Below are 26,046 nucleotides of genomic sequence, written 5' to 3'. Positions count from 1 at the left end.
ACTTGGTGAAGCACCTGGATCAGTTCGAAGCAGGTATATTTATTTACTACATGCTGGATGAAAGTCTCCACTGCAGCTTCTGGTGACTCAAAACGAATCCCATGCATCTTGCGCTTGATTTGTGGGAACACGAAGAAGTCGCAGAGAGCCAGGTCTGGTCTGTACGGTGGATAACCAAGCTCCTGGATTTGTTCATGGGCCAAAAAATCCACCACTTTCCTGTATTTGTGGGCAGGTGCATTGTGATAGAAAAGGGCACCACGAGCACAAGTTCTTGGACAGCACCTGGCAATGGCTTCCAGCACATGCAGTAGGCATTGGCTGGCGTACCAGTCCCCAGTGAGGGTGCATAGCTGCATGGTCAGTCTTGGTGAAATAAACAGTCACCATCAGCCATGGTTTGCTTACATCGGAACTTCTGTGGCAGTGCACCCCCAGCTGGGATCCACTGCGCCTACTGTTATTTGGTCTCTGGGTCAAAACTGTAGTTCCAGGATTCATCGCCACTAATGATCTCCCAGACAGCGTTTAAGTGACCTCCATCAAACCAGGCCTGCATGTTGTGGTACTAAGTCACCAGAGCCTCCTTCTGTTCTCGAGTTAGCGGATGGTGTACCTAGTGTGCAGAAACCTAGCTCAGGCCAAGCTTTTTGTAGAGTATCAAGTGGTTGGATCTTGACAAGATGCCGATCTCCCTCTCTAACTGGGCCATGGTCATCCTGGTCAACTATGGCCCACGCGGCAGCAACGTTGTCCTCAGTGATGGCAAACACAGGTTGGCAGCAGCGCTCCTTGTCTTCCAGGGACCTTCTCCTGCTGAACTTTTGCAAACCACTCAAACACAGTAGTTCAGGATGGTGCTTCCTCTCCAGTCAGTCAAAACCCTCCTTCTGTCACAGACCACTCTTGTAATCGTAGAAGATCATGGTGCTCCAGTGGCCTCTCGAGTTCCATAACAAGTTTGTGAAGGAAGTGGACATGCTGACTTTTTTGGTGTGAAGTGCTGCTTCTATATGGTTCTATGGGCGTAATTCAGAGTTGATCGCAGCAGCAAATTTGTTAGCAGTTGGGCAAAACCATGTGCACTGCAGGGGAGGCAGATATAACGTGCAGAGAGAGTTAGATTTGGGTGGGTTATTTTGTTTCTGTGCAGGGTAAATACTGGCTGCTTTATTTTTACACTGTAATTTAGATTTCACTTTGAACACACCACACCCAAATCTAACTCTCTGCACATGTTATATCTGCCCCCCCCTGCAGAGCACATAGTTTTGCCCAACTGCTAAAAAATTTGCTGCTGCGATCAACCCTGAATTACCCCCTATACCTTGACATTTCACAAGAACTTTAGTCAGATTACAGTTCACAACCAGTCCGATTGTGTCTACTCTACTTATGCATTGCACATCTGAAAACTTATTGCACACGCCTTGTATGAGGAGAAAAGTGTGCCAGTCAGAGACTGAGGGGGTAATTCAGACCTGATCGCTCGCTAGCATTTTTTGCAGCGCTGCGATCAGGTCAGAACTGTGCATGTGTATGTGCCGCAATACGAGGCGCGTCGCACAGGTACAAAGCAGATCGCCACTCAGCGATGGGTTTGTGCGAAGAATCCATTCGCATGGGTGATCGCAAGGAGATTGGGTGGTAACTGACCGTTTTCTGGGAGTGGTTGGAAAAATGCAGGCGTGTCCATGCGTTTGCAGGGAGGGTTCCTGACGTAAATTTCGGTCCCGGACAGGCTGAAGTGTTTGCAGCGGCTGAGTAAGTCCTGGGCTACTCAGAGACTACACAAGATCTGTTTGTACATCTCTGCTACACATGCGTTTGCACACTTGCAAAGCGCAAATACACTCCCCAGTGGTTGGCGACTATCTGTTCGCAGCAGTGCAAAAAAAACCCTAGCGAGCGATCATGTCTGAATTAGGCCCTGAGACTGCATCATCCATCATTAAGCACTGAGAGATAATGGGGTCTATGTATTAAAGCCATGGAGTGAGAGAAATGTCGGCAAAACAGCTCCTGTCATTTTTTCAAACATAGCCTGTAACATGACAGTTAGGACCTGATTGGCTGGTACTTTATCTCTGTCCATTTAATTGCTCTCAAAGGCTTTAGTGCATAGACCCCATTATCTGATTCAATGAGTAGTAGCCCTGCCCCCAGCGGCTAGTTTACATGAGACCTGTACACAATCTAGCCTGCTGGGTAGGTTCAGGTCCGATTTGCTGGCACTTCGGGAGATGACAGCCAGCTAAGCGGTGCAGATGGGTATGATACAGCATAGGAGACTGCGTGGGAGCGTGGCTAAACATCTAAGGCAGCACAGGGCGTGGTGGTCGCATCATTGTGGCCACAACACTCGCTATACAATTCCTATATTAAAGGCATTGTAGAGCTTGGCTAAAATGATGCAATTCAGCACAAACTGCGTCATCAGCCGCCTGGACCATCCAACTTCACTCAGTGAATGGGTGGCTCGGTGGCATGTTGCCCTCTCTTCCTGTTGGCCAGGAGAGTATGCAGGTCTATGTTAGTGATGGGAAAATGTCACTCCCCTGTCTGTCAGTGAAGAATCGGAAATCTCCCTTGCTGTTGCTAGGTGGCAATCTACCAAAGAATATGGCACTGGGGTGGAAATGAGCAAAGTGGCACAGGTGTCTATCTTAATCAGATTTACAAGAAACAAACAAATTAAGGCACTTCATGCATTGCTGGATTTCAATACACCTCACGGATATTAAAATATTTTAATACTAGACAGAGATGGCAGTATATTTTATCTAATAATTTCATGTGCAAGTGAATATTTAGTATTGTAAATAAAGAGCACTTACAGCTATATTTTATACACAGTCCATCACAAAGTGAATTTTAGTGTAAGCTTCTAAAACAAGTATAAAAAAAAATTGTTGGATTTAGTACAAGGCTCCAGAATTCAATGTCACAGGAGAAGTGGACGGGATGCAGGAGGGTTGTCTACACTGCTGGGAGCCGGAGCGACATCCCAAATTTGGGGAAATTCCAGGAGAGCAATTATTTTGCAAATATGATTTTGGTGCAGTTTTGTTCCTTGTATCAGTATTAATAAATACATACTGTGAATAGCTTTAGGTTACTTCACTGATTGGTCACTAGTTCAGATTAACGTTCAATAAGTAAGCATGTTAAGCCCAGTTTACCTGGAAGAAAACTGAATTTTTACATTTGTGACACGCTGTTCACTTTATATGTCCTGTTATAAGATTTAGCCTGACGGCAGGAAACAGCCTGCACAGTGATAGATACACATCAGCCAGCAATGACACACAATTTGCTGTTTTTGAAAACAGTGCAAGGAAGGAAGCTCCACATGCAGCTTTAACGTTCTAGGCGGCACTTCTTGTTTATTAACAGTTCGAGACATTACCTGTTCTTAGAAGTTTTTGAGGTGGGAAACAAGCTCTTCCTGTAATTGACGCAGCAAAGCTACTTGCTTGGGTCTGTCACATTGCTAATGGCTCAGTCATGTGTCAAGCAGGGCCCCACTCAGTCTTACCTAGATAGTGTTATGTTCACCCCATTTTGTTGTCATACTGCCTACTATAAAAGAGCAAATCTGGTAATAATCTACAGTTATCTGGTCGGTGTAGGGCAATTTTCCTGGTGATTAGATTGATTACCATCTACAGCTATTAAATGGGCTTCCACCGTCTTATCTAGTTTGCTTCAAATCCAGACTACAGAAAGCTGGAAATAATTTCATTTACTTGGAATTCCTTTACATGTTCTACATTTCAATAATTGATATTGATTGAGGTATACAGCACCTTTAATATGTAGTGTGATTCAATCTGATCTAAATAGGGGAAGATCTACCCACACCAGTGTTCTCCGCAGACTACAAATTTCTAGATTTATATAAACATTTTTTCAGTGCTATAAAAGGTATATAAAATCATATATAAATAGAGATAACAAACCCTAAAGTGCACTAAATACTTATGTATAGTTACCACAAAAAGGGATAAACTGCAACGGTTGACATCAGCATCAATCAAAAATTTTAGACTAATCATGCATAGGAGAACAAAAATAGGTTGAGCTCAATGGACAAATGTCTTTTTTCAACCTCATGTTACTATGTTACAGTATATAAATTGCAAACTGAAAAACACTTCACAGAAGATGCTGTTGCACCAGTGACTTTATAATCTATAAATTGCAGATGTAAATATACTCAAATATACATCAATGTTCAAAGGAGGGAAATAGTTTTAGCTTATTGGAAAAGGGCTCTTATCATATGGTAATAAGGATAGCATTTCTAAGATAAGGGGGCATATGTACTATGCAACGGATTTAATATCCTAGTGAGATTGCACACGGCGGTTTTACTAAATTCAAAACCACACTTTAGAACAGAAAATGGCATCACGATTTTCCACTAGTAAAACGTTACAAACCCCAGATATACTAAGTGCAAATCCAATTATTGTGTTTGTAGAAAGCACTGCATAGATCCCTCCTACGATCTTTCCATACTTATTTATTACACATGCAAAATTCCTGTACATAACATTTTTTTTATCACCTCGAGTCCACCCCAAGGATTATATCCAGCCATAAGCCTTTAAGCATAGGTTGGTAGTGAACATAAAGAGGGTAGTTTCCCCCTGATTTTCCATCAACCAGCACTAAACTTTACCAGCTGGGTACGTGGAACCATAGATGGGGAAACACATAGTGTGGGCATGGCCCGATTAACAATGGCATGGATGGGCCTACAGTCCTAGTCCTCCACATCAAATAGGCCTATCATCGTGACAGCATGATGACAGCTGCCTAGCTAGCCACGGGACAGTTGCACGCTGCTCAAGATAGGGTGCCACAGAGGACAGCACAGATCATCAAACATACAGTGGGATTGCTCCTATTCCCCTGTACAATTGATTGAATTATATGTATGTATGTATGTATGTATATATATATATATATATATATATATATATATACTAGCTGGAGTACCCGGCATTGCCCGGGATTTTAAGAATGTCTGCTGACAAAAATAAATGTAAATATTAAACACACAGTATAAATAACATTGTAGATAGCTGAATACCCGTGCTTTGCTACTGGATGAGGATGGTAAATTAGAATGATAATTGTTCGTTAATTTACGTTGGTTGGAGATCTAGTATATAGGCATATCTTGCTTCCCTGACTCACTTTGTGTAGTGGCCGGACCCCTTTTTGTTCCTCCAAAGGACCCTGCTCTTCCTACTATACAACTCTGTCTGTGGCTTCCTGCTGCCTCCATTCCCCTCCTCACATCATATCAGTGCCCCTGTGAAATTAACAATTTTTTTTTTTATAGTTTCTTATATAGCGTAGCACATTATGTATCTCCTGATATACTCTGTGCTGCTGGGGGGCTGTGCTACTTCCACTATAGAACTCTCAGTGTGTGGGTTTGTGCTACCTGCATTCCCCTCTTCACATCATGTCACTGGCCCTGTCACATGCAGCCATGTCATCACTGACATATCATGTGTGTCCTGTTATAGTCTGTGCTGCTTGCCCACCCCTAGGGGTGCTAGTGGTGTGTTACCCCAACAGTTTTTGATCCCAGAGTGTAAGTTATATGTGTAGCAAGTTTGGTGTAAATTGCTTCAAGCATTCCAGAGTTATGCTGTCTGCTGAAAAACTCTGTGCTGCTGTGTCACCCCTAGGGTGCAACAGTGTTTGTTCCCAGCTAGTAAGTCACATGTGTACCAAGTTTGTTGTAAATTGGTCCAGGCATTCGGGAGTTATGCTGTCTCCTGAAATAGATATAAAAAAATATTTGTATCCGCACTAACCCAAAACCAATTAAAGAAGAATATATTTACATATACCAATGTATTGACTGTTATATTGATACATTTTTTAAAAAAACAGTATTATATTGGCGGTGCTCCCACTGTTTTGTAAACATGGGTACAATAGTAGGAGAAAAAGACAAAAAGTCTCTTTTTGGGAGCACTCCTTTGAAAATATAGAAATTACAATAAAGTTGAATTTATATTGACTATATGTATATTTAGTTATTAAAACCTAATGTATTCCTTGTTTCTTGTAAAATTAAGTTCTGATACAATATTGTTATAAAAACTTGAGTACCTGTTTAACAAATGAGGTTCAAGTAGTTGAGGTGAAATCTTTGATAAATTGAGTATTCCAATATTTAATTCTATGGAATATATTGCTCACTGAGGGCAGCTGTCGAAGTCGAAAATATTATACCCACATCCATCACGTGCAAATACCACACAGAGTGGCCTCCGTGCGCATACCCACACGCTGCGTACATTGGCTCACGAAGCCCTGCATATTAGCGCGTGGTATGAGTAAATACGGTAGCATACGCATTCGCATGGAAAAGTCACAGAGACATATCTGATATTCTATCCACATAGTGCATAATTTACACATAGTCTACACACACCACACAAGCAAGTTACATTTACTTCAGAAATGGAACAATAGAGATATTCAACTTTACAGGATGTGAGGGGACAGAATTAGGTTAGGACATAGTGTTTGTTATCCAGATATACAGTATTTCAAGGGCTACATTCCGATCTCAGTTTGCAGATTATAGCATGCTCCTGCGCATAGATATGCGCAGGAATACAATATTAATATCACACTAATTACTGTACTCCTGATATTCGGCAGGAACCCAGTGGAGGACATCTGCAAGTACACCTGGACCAAGCATCTCCCACCTATCAATCCGACCTATGACCCCTCACATACTGTAAATGACCAGCCCTTTGACCTGTGAAAGAAGAGCTTACAGTTTCCTTTGTATTATGTTTTGGACAATTGTATAAAAGCCAGGCCTCCTGGCCGGTCCCAGTCTAATTCTCTGAAGGTCATCTTGCTAGACTGACTGAGGACCGAATCCGGGTGGCGCAGGCGAACAAACGTATGTACTCTTAGTTGTAGCTCTTCTCTTGTATTGTTGCATTTCTATGTGCATTCCCTTTTAGTAAATATTTGATGCTGCGTTGGACCACAACATAACATATACAATTGGTGTCGCATTCCATTCCTGTTAAGGGTTTAAAGTGTATTCACCCACACGTGTAGCTGCGTTGTGCTCACAGCGTGTCGGCGTGCCTACGCAACGTGCATACATTTTATAGAGGTTTATCGCATACATTTAGTTGGCCGCAGCGGCCCAAACCCTTGTTTAATAAGGTACTGCTTTTTCCTGAAAGTTAAACGAATTTAACAGTTGGGAGCTCATCCGGGTTCACCGCATACTTACGGACTTGCAGGGCACAACAGACCTTGGTCTACCAACAAAGGGTGGAGACGCATCTTAAGTAATTTTGTATTGTGTTTAAAACTATCTTGTGTTATCAGACCACGTCTGTTCTGTATAGTCTTAGAGGTGCTGGTGCAAACCGGGGGACAAACAGGAAAAAAGCTGTTTATTATTTTGTGTGTGTGTGTAATTTTTGGCATGAAAGCGCGCACATAGCGTACCGATAGTTTGCATACATTCTCACATATTGTTGCCATAGGTTATAATAGTCATTATAGATCTGTATAAAGTCAGATACGTTTATTTGTTATATATTTGATATAGTTTGTTAAGGGAGTAATTTTAAATAACACGAAACAAAAGTTTAGGTAAACACTCAAAGGAGGATTACCTTTGGGGGCGACTTCCGGGGAGTGTGAGGAACAACTGTGTATTGTGTAAGTGGGCAGCAGCATTTTGTTGCTCACATTTATCGTGATAAGTGTGGTATATTTAGGCGCGAATGCACGGTGAACACGTGGCACATTGTGTGTGGTAAGCATACGGGAATGCGAACGTAGCGCGGGAACGCACGGTTGCATGCATACGCACGGTTACGTGAAGCAGCGAGCGCAAGTTATAACCACACGATAGCAGTTCAAGTTAAGGCGGGGTAAAGGATTTGTAGTTATACAATAGCAAATAACTATCCGATTTTAAAAGCAGATTACAATAATAGTTTGTTTAATGTGTACTACCTCTGGGACAAGCTATCAATCAAAGGGAGTGATATTTTTCTGTATAGAAAAACATTGTGTATTAGAGTGAGTGGAAGGTAGGAGTGGACGTATTGAACCCCGGAAACCAGGAATCCCGTGGAGATGCTGAGCTGGCAGAGACTCGGCGGCGTGTAAGGGTCGCAACCTTTCGTATTAAGCAGGTGTTGAGGCACGTAGTGTGTGTGTTTTGAAACGTGCAAAGGAGCGTGATAGATTGTGAGGTTTTAGTATTACGCTCCGGCTGTGGAGCGCAGCTTGTGAATTCGACTCCAGTGATTGTAGGACGTATAGATATCAAGTATCTATAAGCTGTGCGATTGGACCATGCATTTGTGTGTGCAATACGTGGCGCAACGTGATACCATTTGCATTCTTTTGCATAAATTGCGTCATCATACGCGTTGTGTAAAGCATACGCAAACGTGATTTGTGTATAGTAAAAGGAATTTTTTGCTGACTCTCTCAGGAAATCTTCCTAGGTAGACATTCACTGGAAAGGGTGATTGATAATTTGTGTCTCATCCTACAAAACTTCCAGTGGATAGAAACCAGGAGCTGGTAGGCTCCTCACTGGGTACGCGGTGGTCACTATTGGAGTGAGTCGTGGTACGGCCAGCGGAGAAGGAGTTGGTGGGAGAACTCTGAGGACTTTCACTGTTTGCTCGTATTGTTCATTTGGGGATAGATGGGAGCCAAGTGTACAAGCGAGAAACGTTCGTCAGCCAGGGTTCAGGCTGGAGAGCTTAGGCCAAGAGGGTCTGCTCGGTTGATAATGTGTGGGAAGTATGGTCCACACGGAGAGGCTTTTTGTGATGAGTGGGTATGTATGACTGCTGATGATAGGGCATCATTTCCTAGGGTGGGTAGTTTTGGACCAGAGGTACTGCAGAACGTAAGGAATAGAATATGTCTGATCAATCTAAGAAACAAAGGATTAGACATAACGACTGTTTGAACATATGGCAACAAGAGGGAGACATGCAAAGGGAGCTTGCTTGCACAGCAAGTTCCAAACCAGACAGGAATGTAAATGCAAGCGCACCACCACTGCCATATGTTGATGGAGAGACAACAGCTAAAACCAATGGTACATCGGTAAATAATAGGAACATGCATAACAATTGTACTAACCCTAATCCCTGCAAGTTGTATCCTGTTTTAAATTCTCCCCATGGTTGTGAGGAAGACGACGAGCCCAGCATGATCTCAGCCCTCTCCCTAGCAGCTACCATACAGGACACTCAGGTGGGCACGGCTCAACCGGTAAGAGCTGTGGCGATGCTCCCCCAGTGGAGGGGCGGGTGAGGTCATATCCACCGGTAAGTATGGGACCGTCCATTATGAAGAGACAGTAGCCCCCCGTATTATAGAGACAAACAGAAATGAAGTGGTTGAGTTAAACCCAGCCAGGGTGATTGCAGTCCCCAATGGGAAAACTGATAATCAGGGAGTAACCCCTATCAGGAACATTGCAATGCATTGTCCATGGTCCCAAACAGAACTGAGGTCAATTATGTCAGAATTCCCCGATCCCAGAAAAGATCTATTCGGATGCCAGAAATTTATTAAAGAATTGGGCAATGCCTATGAGCCCACAAACAAAGATTGGCGGATAGTGTTAAGAGTGAGTCTACCCTCTAATATTGACATCACAAAATTTATAACAGACTGCAAACTAGATGCAGAAGTGCCACTCACTGATGAATATAGCCAGGAGAATGTAAGGCAAATTAACATACAACTAGGGTTGTATTTACCCACTGTTGTCAAGTGAAATAAAATTTTCTCCATAAGACAGAAAGAAAGTAAAACGGCATCCGAGTATTTTCATAGAGCTTTACAGGAAATGGCTAGATACACTGGGATTGAGGATATAAAAGAAAATGCCAACCACTTGGAGGTAGCTGTCTCTACTAATGGACGGGCTAAAGGAAGCATTGAGGACCAGAGTGCAAACCTCTCTGCCAAATTGGAGAGGTATTACGGTAGCTGCACTTAGAGAGTCTGCAATCGAACACGACCGAAACATCATTAAGCACAGGGAGTCGCAAGGGGATAGGTTGATGCTGGTAAGTATACAAGCTCTTGAAGGGATGTCCAACCAACCTAAACTCCAGACCATTGATGATTGGAAAAGGTCAATAATATATTTTATTTGCAGGAAAGAAGGGCACTTTGCCAAGGATTGTAGGAATAATGGGACACATAATAAATATAGACCGCCTAGACCAGAATACGAGCCATGGTACAAAACACATAGACGGGATCAGGGAACACATAGGAGAGATTACGAGCTGCATAGAGGGGAAACAAGGAGGTACCCACCAAGGAGGTATTGGCAGACCCCCGAAAGTCCACAGCTATCCCCCGCACATATAGTAGCTGCCAATGCTCTGCGGGAGGGCCCAAAACCACAATAGGGGTCAGGTCATACCTGTAGTCTGCAGCCATTGAAATTGATTGCTGGCCTTGGAGATGAACCTGAAGTCATGGTCAATGTAGCTGGCATACCACAACCTTTTCTTGTAGATACAGGGGCGGCCAGATCAGTGCTAAACTCCACCACAGGTGTAACGACCACGAATAAAAAATTATTTCGGCAATGGGAGTAATGGGAAAGGTGCAGCAGTACCCTTTGAGTAGACCTGCAGAGATTACGATAGGGCCCTTGCATACCAAACATTCTTTCCTGTTGGCTGCATCGGCTCCGACTAATCTACTTGGCAGAGATTTGTTGTGTAAAATGCGGTGTGTCATATATTGTACTCCTGAGGGTGTCTTCTTAGATATCCCTGAGAACCATGCACAGGAAGTACAAGACATATTAGACACCCCTCAAAGGCTAATGTTATACTCCACCGTTATAGACACATGTCCATCGCAGGTAGAGGAAATGATCTCACAAATACCGGGTTCCCTTTGGACCAAAGATGGACAGGACACTGGATTGATGGCAAATGTAGCCCCAGTAGTAGTACAAATAAAAGATGGCAGGATAGCTCCAAAAATCCGCCAGTACCCTCTGAAACCAGAGGTGGAATTAGGAGTATACCCTGTCATAGAACGGCTGCTACAGCAGGGCATCCTAGTCAGGACGTCCAGCTCAGCCAACAGTTCCATCTTCCCTGTGAAAAAGAGTGGGGGGAGGGCTTACAGGCTAGTGCAGGATCTAAGGGGGATTAACAAGATAGTCGAGAGCCAATTCCCCGTAGTGCCCAATCCAGCGGTCATCCTCATGCAGATTCCCTCCACCTCTAAGTACTTCACTGTCATCGACCTCTGTTCTGCTTTCTTTTCTGTCCCTCTTCAACCTAACAGCCAGTACCTCTTCACTTTCACCTACAGGGGAGTACAGTACACCTGGACCCGTCTCCCCCACGGTTTCATTGACAGCCCAAGTATTTTCTCCCAGGCCCTACATGACTGTTTGCAATCCTTTCAACCTGAGAATGGATCGGTGCTGATACAATATGTTGATGACTTGTTGTTATGCTCTGACTCATTCGAGTCATCCCTGGCAGACACTAAACAACTTCTGGTTCATCTCTCACAGACAGGACACTAGGTTTCTAAGGATAAGTTGCAGTTGTGCCGGACTAAAGTTAAATACTTGGGACACTGCTTGATGCAAGGACTCAGACACCTGACCACAGACAGAATACAGGCCATCCGCGACATGACTCTGCCGCAAACCCAGCAACAAATTTGCACCTTTCTAGGAATGTGCGGGTATTGTCGGAATTGGATTCCAGGGTTCTCTATTCTGACACTACCACTGCAAGAAATGGTCTCTTCAAACAAACCAGAATGGGTCTCTCATACAGAAGAGTCTGAACTGGCGTTTGAGAGACTAAAAGAGTGTTTGTCACAAGCACCAGCATTGGGGATGCCAAATTACGAAAAACCCTTTGAGTTGTACGGTACCGAAAGCTCTGGGTGTGCGGCAGGGGTCTTAACCCAGAAACACGGTGATGCCAGCAGACCGGTAGCCTACTACAGTGCACAATTGGACACTGTAGCATGGTCACTCCCCACTTGCCTACGGAGTGTTACAGCCATAGCTTTGTTGGTAAGTAAAAGCGAAGACGTAGTGTTAGGACACGACCTGACAATCTATACACCACATGCAGTATCAGCCTTGCTAAACTCCACCCAAACCAGACATGTCTCATCTGCTCGGTTTACAAAGTGGGAACTATCACTGATGGCCCCTGTAAACATCACCATAACGAGGTGCAGCACACTAAATCCTGCAACTTATTTGCCGAGTGTGATTTGTCAGGCACAAAGCGTGGAGGGTGAGAATGATGGTGAAGGATGATTTAGTGCAGACACTGATGCACATGATTGTATGGAATACCTGAACCAGACTTGCACTGTGAGACCTGACATCAGTGACAACCCACTGGAAGGAGTAGACTTTACCTTCTACACTGACGGTAGTTGCCACAGACAGACGGACTCGGGAGACCTGTGCACCGGATACGCAGTTGTAGATGATGAAGGTATCATAGAAGCTGAACACCTTGGTCCACCTCACTCAAAACAAGTCGCTGAGCTGGTAGTACTGACCAGAGCATGTGAGTTGGCAAAGGGTAAGTCAGCTAATATATACACGGACTCTAGGTATGCCTTTGGAATGGTGCATGATTTCGGGGCCCTGTGGCGCCTCAGAAATTTCATGACGGCAGCTGGCACACCTGTAGCACATGCGTCATACATTAAGAGGCTTCTGACAGCCATACAGAAACCTGACAGGCAAATTGCGGATATGTGCACGCACAGCGGACTGAGTGCACGAGCAGCGGGCATGTGCATGGGGTTAGTACAGGGCATATGCATTACAATATTTTTCGACTTTGACAGGTCTTAAACCAAACGGAATGCTGGGTGTGCTCACAAGTACCTCAAGGACAGAGTAAATCAGGATTAGTGCCATACCCCTTAACAGTGAATGAGGAACACGAATTACATGGGGGGGAGACCGGTGGACAGGAAATTCAATATATCTAGGCCCCCTAGCTTGAAGCTCCACCAGTACCACGTAGATAGGTCACTACTGTGTTTTAACGTGTCCAATTTCCAGAAACCAGGAAATTGGGAAGTGACATGGTGCAATCAGACAATGACCTTCTCACATAGGGCTGATAAAGTACCCATCAACTTGTACGTAGGATAGTCACAAGTGGGAGGTACTACCAATACAGGTATACACGTGGGATCAAAACCATGTGGGCTGGAAAAGTGACACAGGTATATTGTGCCCACATCATCCAGCCCGATACTTGTACTGAACAGATGGGAGAGCTGGGGACCGGTTTCTTCGTGAGAAAAATTTGTGATATGATCTTGTTGCATTTTGTCCCCTATGTTCTTCCAGATGATGCCTATTTCATATGTGGAAGGAAAGCGTACAAGTGGCTTACTCCGAGCTCTGAAGGGTTGTGTTACATAGGCAGAGTACTACCAGAGGTTATGACCATTGCACACGACAGGCAGTTCATCAACAGGCAGAGAATCTTATAGCCAGCTTTGAGCTCTTCGTGTTATTTACACGCATCTTCTTTGACAATAGGGGAATGTGTTACTTTTATACCAGCTTTCTGATTTCTTAGGCATTTGATTATTGATAATAGCGGAATGTGCTACCTTTATATCAGCAGTCTGAATTTTATTGCATAAGATAACTTTAGAGCCAGTCTTGAGCTCAGCATCCACATTTAATAAGTAATTTATTTGAGTAATTTGGATGTTAATACCTTTATTTATTTATTACATTTATCAAGTTTTCATATTAATGTGTCTCATATTTTACAGGATGAGTTTTGTGACTAGCATTGATTTTTTCATAACCAAAAATCTTTTTCCAACACTCTTAAAAAATCGGCCCACGGCCACACCCTCCTGAATGCGCCCAATCTTGTCCAATCTCGGAAGCTAAGCAGGATAGGCCTGGTCAGTACCTGGATGGGACACCCCCTGGGAATACCAGGTGCCAGGGGCCTCATTACAGGAGACTTTGTTGATCTTTCTTTGGGGATATTTCCTCTCTCCCCCCCCCCCCTCTTTTCCATCATTTTTTCCCCATTCTTACATAGAAATGGCACAAACTGTATCCTGTAACAGTCCTCCCACACTCAGTGAGCAATATATTCCATAGAATTAAATATTGGAATACTCAATTTATCAAATATTTCACCTCAACTACTTTATCCTCATTTGTTAAACAGGTACTCAAGTTTTTATCACAATATTGTATCAGGACTTACATTTTGCAAGAAAGAAGGAATAAAAGTTAGCTTTTAATAACTAAATGCACATACATTCAATATGAATTCAACTTTATTGTAATTTCTATATTTTCAAATGAGTGCTCCCAAAAAGAGTCTTTTTCGCCTACTATTGTCTCCTGAAATACTCTGTGCTGCTGTCCCACCCCTAGGGGTGCTAGGGGTATCTGACCCCCACAGTGTTTGTTGCCAGATTGTAAGGCAGATGTGTACCAATTTTTGAGTACATTGCTCCAGCAATTTCGGAGTTATGCTGTCTCCTGAAATACTCTGTGCTGCTGTCTGCCCCCTAGGAGTGCTAGGGATTTAAAATTGTTTTAGTTGCCTCCGCCATGTTTTAATACGCTCGTATGTAAAATTTCACAATCTTCACTTGTATAGAAAGACAGAAGGACAAATTTTCACTTTTATATAGTAGACTAGCTGGAGTACTCGGCGATGCCCCGGATTTTAAGAATGTCTGTTTACAAAAATAAATGTAAATATTAAACACACTTTATAAATAACATTGTAGATAGCTGAATACCCGTGCTTCTCTACAGGATGAGGATGGTAAATTAGAATGATAGTTGTTCATTAATTTACGTTGGTTGGAGATCTAGTATATAGGCATATCTTGCTTCCCTGATGCACTTTGTGTAGTGGACGGACCCCTTTTTGGTCCCCCAAGGAACCCTGCTCCTCCCACTATACAACTCAGTCTGTGGTTTTCTGCTGCCTCCATTCCCCTCCTCACATCATGTCAGTGCCCCTGTGAAATTATCGATTTTTTCACAGTTTGTTATATAGCGCAGCACGTTATCTCCTGATATACTCTGTGCTGCTGGGGGACCATGCTACTTCCACTATATAACTCTCAGTGTGTGGGTTTGTGCTACCTGCATTCCCCTCCTCCCATCATGTCACTGGCCCGGTCACATGCAACCATGTCATCACTGACATATCATGCATGTCCTGATATAGGCTGTGCTTCTTGCCTACCCCTAGAGGTGCTAGTGGTGTGTTACCCCCACATGGTTTGTTCCCAGAGTGTAAGTCATTTGTGTAGCAAGTTTGGTGTAAATTGCTCCAGGCATTAAAGAGTTATGCTGTCTGCTGAAAAACTCTGTGCTGCTGCCTCACCCCTAGGGGTGTCTTACTGCCACAGTGTTTGTTCCCAGCGTGTAAGTCATATGTGTACCGAGTGTGTTGTAAATAGGACCAGGCATTCAGGAGTTATGCTGTCTTCTGAAATACTCTGTGCTGCTGTCCCTCCCCTAGGGGTGCTAGGTGTGTTAGCCCCACAGTGTTTGTTCCCAGAGTGTAAGTCATTTGTGTAGCAAGTTTGGAGTAAATTGCTCCAGGCATTAAAGAGTTATGCTGTCTGCTGAAAAACTCTGTGCTGCTGCCTCACCCCTAGGGCTACTAGGGGTGTCTGACCCCCACAGTGTTTATTCCCAGCTTGTAAGTCATATGTGTACCAAGTTTGTTGTAAATAGGTCAAGGCATTCGGGAGTTATGCTGTCTACTGAAATACTCTGTGCTGCTGTCCCACCGCTAGGGGTGTCTAACCCCTGCAGAATTTGTTTCCAGATTTTCAGTCAGATGTGTACCAAGTTTGGTGTAAATTGTTCCAGCCCTTCCACAGTTATGCTGGCTGCTTACATTCTCTGTGCTGCTGCCTCATCCCTAGGGGTGCTAGGGGTGTCTGACCCCCACAGTGTTTGTTCCCAGCCTGTAAGTCATATGTGTACCAAGTTTGTTGTAAATTGCTGCAGGCATTCCAAAGTTATGCTGTCTGCTGAAATACTCAGTGCTGCTGCCTCACCCCTACGGATGCTAGGGGTTTCTTCCCCCCACCATGTTTGTTCCCAGATTGTAAGGCATATGTGTACCAAGCTTGTTGTAAATTGGTCCAGGCATTTGGGAGTTATGCTGTTTCCTGAAATAATCTGTGCTGCTGTCCCACCCCTCAGGGTGCTAGAGGTGTCTTACCCCCACAGAGTTTGTTCCCAGAGTGTAAGTCATATGTGTACCAAGTTTGTTGTAAATTGCTGCAGGCATTCCAGAGTTATGCTGTCTACTGACATACTCTGTGCTGCTGTCCCACCCCTAGGGGTACTAGGGGTGTCTGACCCCCACAGTGTTTGTTCCTAGATTGTAAGGCATATGTGTACCAATTTCTGAGTACATTTCTGCAGCAATTCCAGAGTTATGCTGTCTCCTGATATACTCTGTGCTGCTGTCTCCCCCTCTAGGGATGCTAGGGATTTCTAATTTCTCTTACATCCTAGAGGATGCTGGGGTCCATATTAGTACCATGGGGTATAGACGGGTCCACCAGGAGCCATTGGCACTTTAAGAGTTTAATAGTGTGGGCTGGCTCCTCCCTCTATACCCCTCCTACCAGACTCAGTTTAGAAAATGTGCCGGAGGAGCCGATCACAGCTAGGGGAGCTCCACTTGGTAAAAGTTTTCTTGCGTTTTTTTATTTTACCGGGAGGCTGCTGGCAACAGCCTCCCTTCATCGAGAGACTGAGGGGGGGAGCAGTGACCGCCCTGCGGGGTCTGAGCCACTGTCTCCGCTGACTGGACATTGAGCTCCAGAGGGGATAGATCGCTCCCCGCCACAGGGGAACGCTCACCCCAGCAGCATGTCGCCACCCCCTTGCAGAGTTGAAGTGTGGGGAGTGAATCACCGCCCCCCCTAACAAGCGAGGGGTCGGTGTGAAGATGGCAGCTACAGGGTAGGAGCGCAGTATTAACTGCGCTCCCGGATGGCTCAGCTGTACATAGGTGAGGGGCGCCCTGAGCCAGCGCCTGACCCTACACTGACCATTTCAGTCTGTCGGGGTCTGCAGATCTCAGCCAGCACACAAAAACCTCAGGCCAGTATAATATTGAAGAGCGGGAAGACAGCGCCATTAAGGGGGCGGAGCTTCTCCTCAGAGTGGACCCAGCAGTGTTTCAGCGCCATTTTCCTTCCTGCAGTCGGAAGCAAGTGGAAGATCAGTCCCTCCAGTGCAACTCCAGCTATCTGTATGGTACCAGGGGGTTGTAGAAGGGAGGGGAGGCTGTGTAAAGGCTGTGTCACCTATTAAGGGACACAGTCAGCACTGGTTTAGGGTCTCCCTATACCTGTAATAGCACTGTGTGTGGGTTGGCTCCAATCTCTGTGTCTCTCTGCCATTCTTGGGGGGGAAACTCTGTCTGCCCAGTACCCTGTGTGTATGTGGGGTGAGTGGTGTGTATTAGCAAACATGTCTAGAGACTCTGTTTCTTATGCTGCAGAGGATTTATCTTCTCAGGAAGATCCCATCCAATGTAATCAGGATTGCACTGTTGTAGCGCAGATCCCAGCTAAAGAACCGGAGTGGTTAGCCCTTCTTAGAGGGACTATTTCTCAGATTTCTGAGAGGGTTCCAAGAACTGAGCATGCAACTCAGGTATTGCAATCCTCTATGGTTGTATGGTCTGATACTGCTCCCTCAGGGTCCCCTGCGGTACATTCTCACAAACGTGCACTTGCCAAGATTATGCAGAATGACACGGACATCGATTCTGACACTGCAGACGGTGGAGGGGATGTGTCGAGGGGATGGCATCACTTGCAAAGGGGGTGCAGTTGATAATTGAGGCCATACGGGATGTGTTGCACATTTCTGACACAACCCCTGAGCAGGTGGAGGAGGCCTTTTTCACGGACAGTAAAAAGGCCCCTGTCACCTTTCCAGCATCTAAGGAATTAAATGCTATCTTTGAAAAAGCCTGGGAAAATCCAAAGAAAAAATTCCAGATCCCTAAAAGGGTCTTGGTTGTTTTTCCCTTCCCAGAGGAAGATAGAAAGAAGTGGGATTCTCCGCCGATAGTTGACGCCTCTGTCTCCAGGCTGTCAAAACAGGTGGTTTTACCAGTCCCGGGATCTACCGCGTTGAAGGACCCGGCAGATCGCAAGGTGGATGCTACGCTCAAATCCATTTACACGGCCTCAGGGGCTATACTGCGGCCTACTATTGCCTGTGCATGGATTTCTAAAGCTATAGCCAGATGGGCAATCATTCTGCAGGAGGACTTGACTACGATGGATAAAGGTGACGTTGATTTATTTTTACATAACATTCAGGATTCTGCAGGGTTCCTGGTAGATTCCATGAAGGACCTGGGTTTCATGGCTACGGGGATTTCCTCCATGCCCGTCTCGGCTCGCAGGGGTCTCAGGCTGCGCCAATGGTCTGTGGACGCGGAATCCAGGAAAAGTGTGGAGGGCCTACCCTATACAGGTCAGGCTCTCTTTGGGGAGGCGCTGGATGCGTGGATTGCCACGGCTACCGCGGGTAAGTCTCCTTTTCTCCCCTCAGCTGCATCGGCTACGAAGAAGCCTTTTACACCTGCCACATCACAGTCCTTTCGACCTGCGAGGCCTAGAAAGGACAAGCCTTCTCACACCTTCTTCAGAGGTGGTCGTGCTAAAGGCAAAAAGCCTGCTCCCGCAGGTTCCCAAGACCAGAAGCCTGCTCATGGTACCTTAAAGTCCTACGCATGATGATGGACAGCACAGCCTGGAGGAAGGTCAGGTGGGAGCAAGACTCCGGCATTTCAGCCACGTCTGGATGTCGTCTGGCCTGGACCCTTGGGTACTGGATATAGTGTCCAGGGGGTACAGGCTGGAGTGTCAAACTCTCCCGCCTCACCGTTTCTTCAAATCAGGCTTGCCAGCTCTGCCGGCAAACAGAACAATTCTTCTGGAAGCTATCCGAATATTGGTAGTGTCCGAGGTCATTGTTCCAGTTCCGCCTCATCAGTGGAACAAAGGTTACTATTCAAACCTTTTCGTGGTACCGAAAAGCCTGAAGCCTGATGGTTCGGTATGGCCAATTCTGAACTTAAAATCATTGAACCCTTTTCTCAGGGAGTTCAAATTCAAGATGGAGTCTCTGAGAGCTGTCATCTCAGGACTGACGGAGGGAGAATTCCTGGTGTCCCTGGACATCAAGGATGCATACTTCCACATTCCCATTTGGTCGCCGCATCAGGCACTGTTAGACGATCACTATCAGTTTCAGGCACTGCTGTTTGGTCTCTCCACGGCACCGAGGGTCTTCACCAAGGTGATGTCAGAGATGATGGTTCTCCTCCGCAAGCAGGGGGTGAACATAATTCCATGTCTGGATGATCTCCTGATCAAAGCGTCGTCCAGGGAGAAGTTGTTAAGATCCATTGCCCTCACGACACATCTGCTCAAGGAGCATGGTTGGATCCTGAACCTTCCAAAGTCTCATCTGGAGCCGACAAGGAGGCTGTCTTTCCTGGGGATGATCCTAGACACGGAAGTGCAGAGGGTGTTTCTACCGGTGGAGAAAGCATTGGTGATTCAATGGTCCTGGATGTCTTGAAGCCTACCCGGGTATCGGTTCATCAGTGCATCCGCCTTCTGGTCAAGATGGTTGCCTCCTACGAGGCTCTGCAGTTCGGAAGGTTTCATGCTCGATCCTTTCAGCTGGATCTCTTGGACCAGTGGTCGGGATCTCACATACATATGCACCAGAGGATACGTCTGTCACCGAAAGCCAGGATTTCGCTCCTCTGGTGGCTACAACTACCACACCTTCTGGAAGGCCGAAGGTCCGGAGTTCAGGACTGGATCCTTCTAACCACAGATGCAAGTCTAAGAGGTTGGGGAGCAGTCGCTCAGGGGGAATCCTTCCAAGGAAGGTGGTCGAATCAAGAATCCCTTCTCCCAATAAACACCCTGGAGCTAAGGGCCATGTACAATGGCCTTCTGCAAGCAGCACACCTTCTACAGGATCGGGCTGTTCAGGTGCAGTCGGACAACGTGACCACAGTGGCCTACATAAACCGACAAGGCGGAATGAAGAGCAGGGCTGCAATGTCAGAGGTGTCAAGAATCCTCCTCTGGGCAGAAAGACATGCGGTGGCAATGTCAGCAATCTTCATTCCGGGAGTAGACAACTGGGAAGCAGACTTCCTCAGCAGACACGATCTCCATCCAGGAGAGTGGTGTCTCCATCCGGAGGTGTTCGAGGAGGTAACCGGTTGGTGGGGGGTTCCTCACATAGACATGATGGCCTCCTGCCTCAACAAGAAGCTGCGGAGGTACTGTTCCAGGTCGAGAGACCCGCAGGCATGTGTTGTGTCAGTGTATGTGTTCCCTCCACTTCCTCTGATACCAAGAGTTCTTCAACTTGTAAAAAGAACAAAGGTTCTGGCACTCCTCATTGCTCCGGACTGGCCAAGGAGGGCTTGGTACGCGGATCTGCTGGATCTTCTGCTGGAAGATCCAAGGCCCTTACCTCTTCAGGGAGGATCTGCTACTGCAGGGGTCGTTCACTTATCAAGACTTACCACAGCTACGTTTGATGGCATGGCGGATGAACGCCAGATCTTAGCTCGGAAGGGTATCCCGAGTGAGGTTATTCCTACCCTGATACAGGCTAGGAAGGGGGTAACGTCTAAACATTACCATCGAATTTGGAAAAAATATGTTTCTTGGTGTGAAACCAAGAAATTTCCTGCGGTGGAGTTTCAACTTGGACGTTTTCTCCTTTTCCTGCAAGGAGGTGTGGATATGGGTCTGAGATTGGGCTCCATCAAGGTCCAGAGCTCAGCTTTGTCCATTTTCTTCCAAAAACAATTGGCTGTCCTCCCTTAGAGTCAGACCTTTTTGAAAGGGGTTCTGCACATCCAGCCTCCCTTTGTGGCGCCAACGGCACCCTGGGACCTTGATGTGGTGTTGCAGTTCCTGCAGTCGGATTGGTTTGAGCCTCTACAGGAGTCTGAAATCAAGTTTCTCACGTGGAAGGCGGCCACTTTGTTGGCCTTAGCTTCTGCTCGACGCGTGTCGGAATTGGGGGCTTTGTATTGTAAAAGATCCTATCTGATCTTCCATGAAGATAGGGCGGAACTCAGGACTCGTCCGCAGTTCCTGCCTAAGGTTGTATCAGCTTTTCATATCAACCAACCTATTGTGGTGCCAGTGGCTACTGACTCCTCAATTCCTTCTAAGGCCTTGGATGTTGTAAGGGCTTTGAAGATTTGTGTGAAGAGGACGGCTCGGCATAGAAAATCTGACTCTCTGTTTGTCCTCTATGATCCCAAGATCAGGGTGTCCTGCTTCTAAGCAGTCGATTTCATGCTGGATCGGGTTCACCATCCAGCATGCTTATTCTACGGCAGGATTGCTGTGTCCAAAATCTGTTAAGGCACACTCTACTTGTAAGGTGAGTTTTTCCTTGGCGGCTGCCGGGGTGTCTCGGCTGTACAGTTTTGCTGAGCAGCTACTTGATCTGGGTCGAACACGTTTGCTAAGTTTTACAGGTTCGATACTTTGGCCTCTGATGACCTCAAGTTTGGTCAAGCGGTTTTGCAGGAGCCTCCGTGCTCTCCCTCCCATTCTGGGAGCTTTGGTACATCCCCATGGTACTATTATGGACCCCAGCATCCTCTAGGACGTAAGAGAAAATAGGATTTTAATTACCTACCGGTAAATCCTTTTCTCGTAGTCCATAGAGGATGCTGGGCGCCCTCCCAGCGCTTCGTTTTCCTGCATTGGTTTTACTGCCTGGTTCATAGGTAAGTTCTGCGTTATTTACTGTTTCAGTACTGTTTCAGCTGTTGCTGAGTTTTCCGGCATGTTAGCCGGATTTGCCTGTTGTGTGAGCTGGTATGAATCTCGCCACTATCTGTGTATTTCCTTCTCTCAAAGTATGTTGTCTCCTCGGGCACAGTTTCTAGACTGAGTCTGGTAGGAGGGGCATAGAGGGAGGAGCCAGCCCACACTATTAAACTCTTAAAGTGCCAATGGCTCCTGGTGGACCCGTCTATACCCCATGGTACTAATATGGACCCCAGCATCCTCTACGGACTACGAGAAAAGGATTTACCGGTAGGTAATTCAAATCCTAAAATTTTCACTTTTATATAGTAGATATTTAGGTGCAGGGTGTGCTGTGCACATGAACCTATGGACACCCATTCATATTACTTACTCTCCATCGGTGCCACATATATCATCGGGAACATGGCACAGGTGCCATGTTTACAAAGGTCTGCATATGCGCACTACAGAAATCAATGGGACAATGGAGCCCACACCATTTTCCCAGAGATCAGCGCATGCACAGTAGACTCTGGCAGTGCCTGGGGTCATGCACTGGTGAGAGAGATGGACGCACACGGAGGCTGCACACATCCCCCACTCTTTTGAACTGCCCCGACCCATGTGTTCCTGCCACTGTGATGGTGTGGTGGAAGTTACCAGGAACAGGAGGCATGTGAAACCTGTAATTGGCTTCATTATAAGTTCAAAATGTACCTGTATTTACTGGTTGTGCTCCAGCGCAGCTGTTACTTCTGTTACTCAGGGGTAAATGTATGATACCGGCACACATATCACTCTTCCCGCTTTGCCTCTTTACTGAGATGAAGTGGGAAGCAGTAGTGCTGAGATGTATGAATATCTCGGTTGCTGGCGAGGGGGAAAACTCCCCCTCCAATGATCCCTGTCAGCCTCCACAGCGCATCAGCCAAGTGTCGATGCACTGTGTCTCGCCTCCCAAGCCGGCTCATTGGGCATGCGCGAGATCTCACAAGATCTCTTCTGCAGTCCGGAGCCGGCACGCCAAAGCCAGGGACAGCTGCAGGTGTCGGAATGGTCAGCACATTGTCCTGCATATTGGTGTGCTATCTTTGAGATAGCAGCGGCAATATGGACATGTGCGCCCTCATTGGACATGTATCGCAGCATTAATACATGGGGGAAGAGGTCGCTGTGCACATGACGTGCGCTCGCTGATAGCTCTATCGTCCATTCAGACATTTACCCCACAGTAACAGATATTTATTCATAACATCGATAAATATGTTTTAGCTTTATTGACAAGCCCAAAAGTTTTACATAATTTTCAAGAAAAGAATTGGTGTTTGTGCTGCTTCTATCCTTCCTTATGTAAAATCGTTTCCCCTACATAACATAAAACTGGTCTGTGCCTCCCAGCAGATGTCTTTTTTGAATTAACCCACAATCTTTTCTTGAACCTAAACTATAGCAGTATAAAGTCCATTAGTTGAGACATTAGCATAAGGGCAGATGGAGAGATGAACATGTAAAGCTGTGTAGTAAACTACCCTTAGCTTGAATAGCAGATGGTTCTGTTTTACTCTTAAAGGACGTCAAATGGGAAACGGAAATGTGTCAAAATGAAAAACAGATTGAACATTAGTATCTTTTTTTTCTGTTTTCTGTTTTTGAAAAAATGCAGTAAGGTTACAAATATCTGTTGTTGGTTTTTAAAACAATGACATTCAAAAACAATGGGGGTAATTCAGACTGGATCGCTGCAGCGGCAGCGATCACAGTCTGAATTACTTTGTGAAGTGCGCACGCGCGGTTGCCGCACTTCCCGTGCGCTCCCAGTGAGGCTGCGATCGCCGCTGCCTGACTGACAGGTAGAGGCGGTCGCGGGGCAGGAGTGGGCGTGCCAACGGCATTAGCACACCATTGGGTGGGTGGGGTCCGGACAACGGAGGCGTGTCTGGAATGTTTGGGGGGTTTGCTGTGGCGGCTTCATGGCGTCACACGCAGCCGCTGCGACGCGGAATGCAGAGGGTAGCTACCTGTCAGAGCGCAGGAGCTGCGCAGGTAGGGAGCTACTTGCCAGGTACAAAAGCAACACTACTGTGCGATGCTTTTGTAGCTGTGCGGGGGAGGGGAGTGCCTGACATGCGGGGCGGACTAGCCCTGTGCTGGGCGTCCCCCCGCATGTCTGAGTAAATGATCGTAGATGTGCTACATTTAGCATGTCTGCGATCAACTCTGAATTGCCCCCATGTATCTCACCTTGTGTTTTATTTCTTTATGCATTTATTCTATTAACTACATTAATGATTTTTATCTTAACAATGTCTATATTAATATAGAAAGTTACACATGGTAATTTATTATATTACTAATAATATACAGATGTAGCAGCGTTCATCATTGCCGTGATGCGCCCGTTCGCACCAGCAACTAGACAATGTAATGTCTATGGGCCACTGGTGCAAATATACACATGTGCATACTCATCGCGAAAATGTAGTCACAGGTGTAAATAGCCGCAGAATAGATTAGAGCGGCTACATCTGTACCCTATATATTAAATTCTGTCTAGCAGTTGTGCACTGGAGATGAGGTGAGGCCTTGTCTGCTTTCCTAGCTCTTAGTACTAGACAGACATAGGGCCAGCCACACCTGTCTGTTTCTTCCATCATGTCTCTCATAGGGATGGCCAATGGTGCGTTCACCATCAATGGTCAGGGCCATCTTTACTGCAGTGTGGGCCCCTGGGCAAAGTGCGGTTGTGATGTCTGGCGGTGCTGAGAAGAGTTCATTTGGAACTAGTGTGAATACTGTAGTTCCATTTCATGAATAGACCAAAGGTGGGCAACCTGTGCCTCCCCAACTGGTGTGAAACTAAAATGTCAAGCATGTCCTACCATGTAGCTCCACAACCTCAGGAGCTTGCAGGACATGCTGGTAACTGATGCACAATAACTGGGACATATTTGCCCAGGATTGCTATGACCATGCGGGTATTAGAATACAGGCAGTATCAGTAAGTAAATATGACCTGCCAGCACCTGTGCCTCCCCTCAGCAGTTCTTCTTGTTAAGCCTGTCATTTTGTGACAGCTGCTGTGATGTCTGGAGGGAGGGGGAAGGGGATGATGTAGGCGTTGGCTGTGCTGTTATAGGCATTGGCTGTGATGTTTGGGGGTAGGTGCTATAGGCTGCAGTGATTTCTGGGGGGAACGGGGGGGGGGGGGGGTGCTATAACATAACCGGTGGCTGTGATATCCGGGGGGTGCTAGCAGTGGCTATGATGTCTGGGGGGCTATAAGTGGCTGTCCAGCTTGGGGGTCTCCATCACAGGTATGAAACCACATGTTGCCAAAAGAACCATCAATGGTTTCACTCACTGATGGTCATCCCTGCTCTATTACTCACCATGCAGCGGGCCTGGTGGAGCTTTGCAGGTCACGTCAAGGGGCAGATCTAGGCTACGTGTACCAGTGCCAATGGGATTTAAAAAAAAACATCTGGGGGAACTGTTTCATAGATGGTGGAGAACCATTGGATCTCTGCCATCAATGGCAAAACCATTTATCATCGGTGGTTAACCATTGATGGTTGTTAACAATTAATGGTTGATGGCCATGGCTCCTGTTTGTGTTTGTACCTCATACAGGGGGTCATTCCGAGTTGCTCGCTCGTTGACGAGTTTCGCTATGCTGCGATTTTTTGCTAATTGCGCATGCGCAAGGTACGCAGCACGCATGCGCTTAGTTATTTAACTAAAAACGTAGCAGTTTTGCTGTGGATCCTGCAGCGCTTTTCAGTCGCACTGCTGATCGGTGAGTGATTGACAGGAAAGAGGCGTTTCTGGGTGGTAACTGAGCGTTTTCCGGGAGTGTGCTAAAAAACGCAGGCGTGTCAGGGAAAAACGCGGGAATGTCTGGAGAAACGGGGGAGTGGCTGGCCGAACGCAGGGTGTGTTTGTGACGTCAAGCCAGGAACTAAACGGACTGAACTGATCGCAATCTGTGAGTAGGTCTGGAGCTACTCAGAAACTGCAAGAAAATATTTATTAGCAGTTTTGCTAATCTTTCGTTCGCTATTCTGCTAAGCTAAGATACACTCCCAGAGGGCGGCGGCCTAGCGTGTG

The 26,046-nt window shown here is 46.0% G+C and overlaps 1 pseudogene; it reads left to right on the top strand.

The window, feature by feature from the left end:
* The first annotated feature begins 13,941 nt into the window (after positions 1-13,941).
* LOC134948506 (5S ribosomal RNA) lies at positions 13,942-14,059 on the top strand (annotated as a pseudogene).
* Positions 14,060-26,046: the final 11,987 nt, after the last annotated feature.

The sequence above is a fragment of the Pseudophryne corroboree genome, chromosome 1 (genome assembly GCF_028390025.1).
Source record: "Pseudophryne corroboree isolate aPseCor3 chromosome 1, aPseCor3.hap2, whole genome shotgun sequence".
NCBI lineage: Eukaryota > Metazoa > Chordata > Amphibia > Anura > Myobatrachidae > Pseudophryne > Pseudophryne corroboree.
Note: the sequence above shows the minus strand (reverse complement) of the source record. Positions and strands in the feature narration are given on the sequence as shown.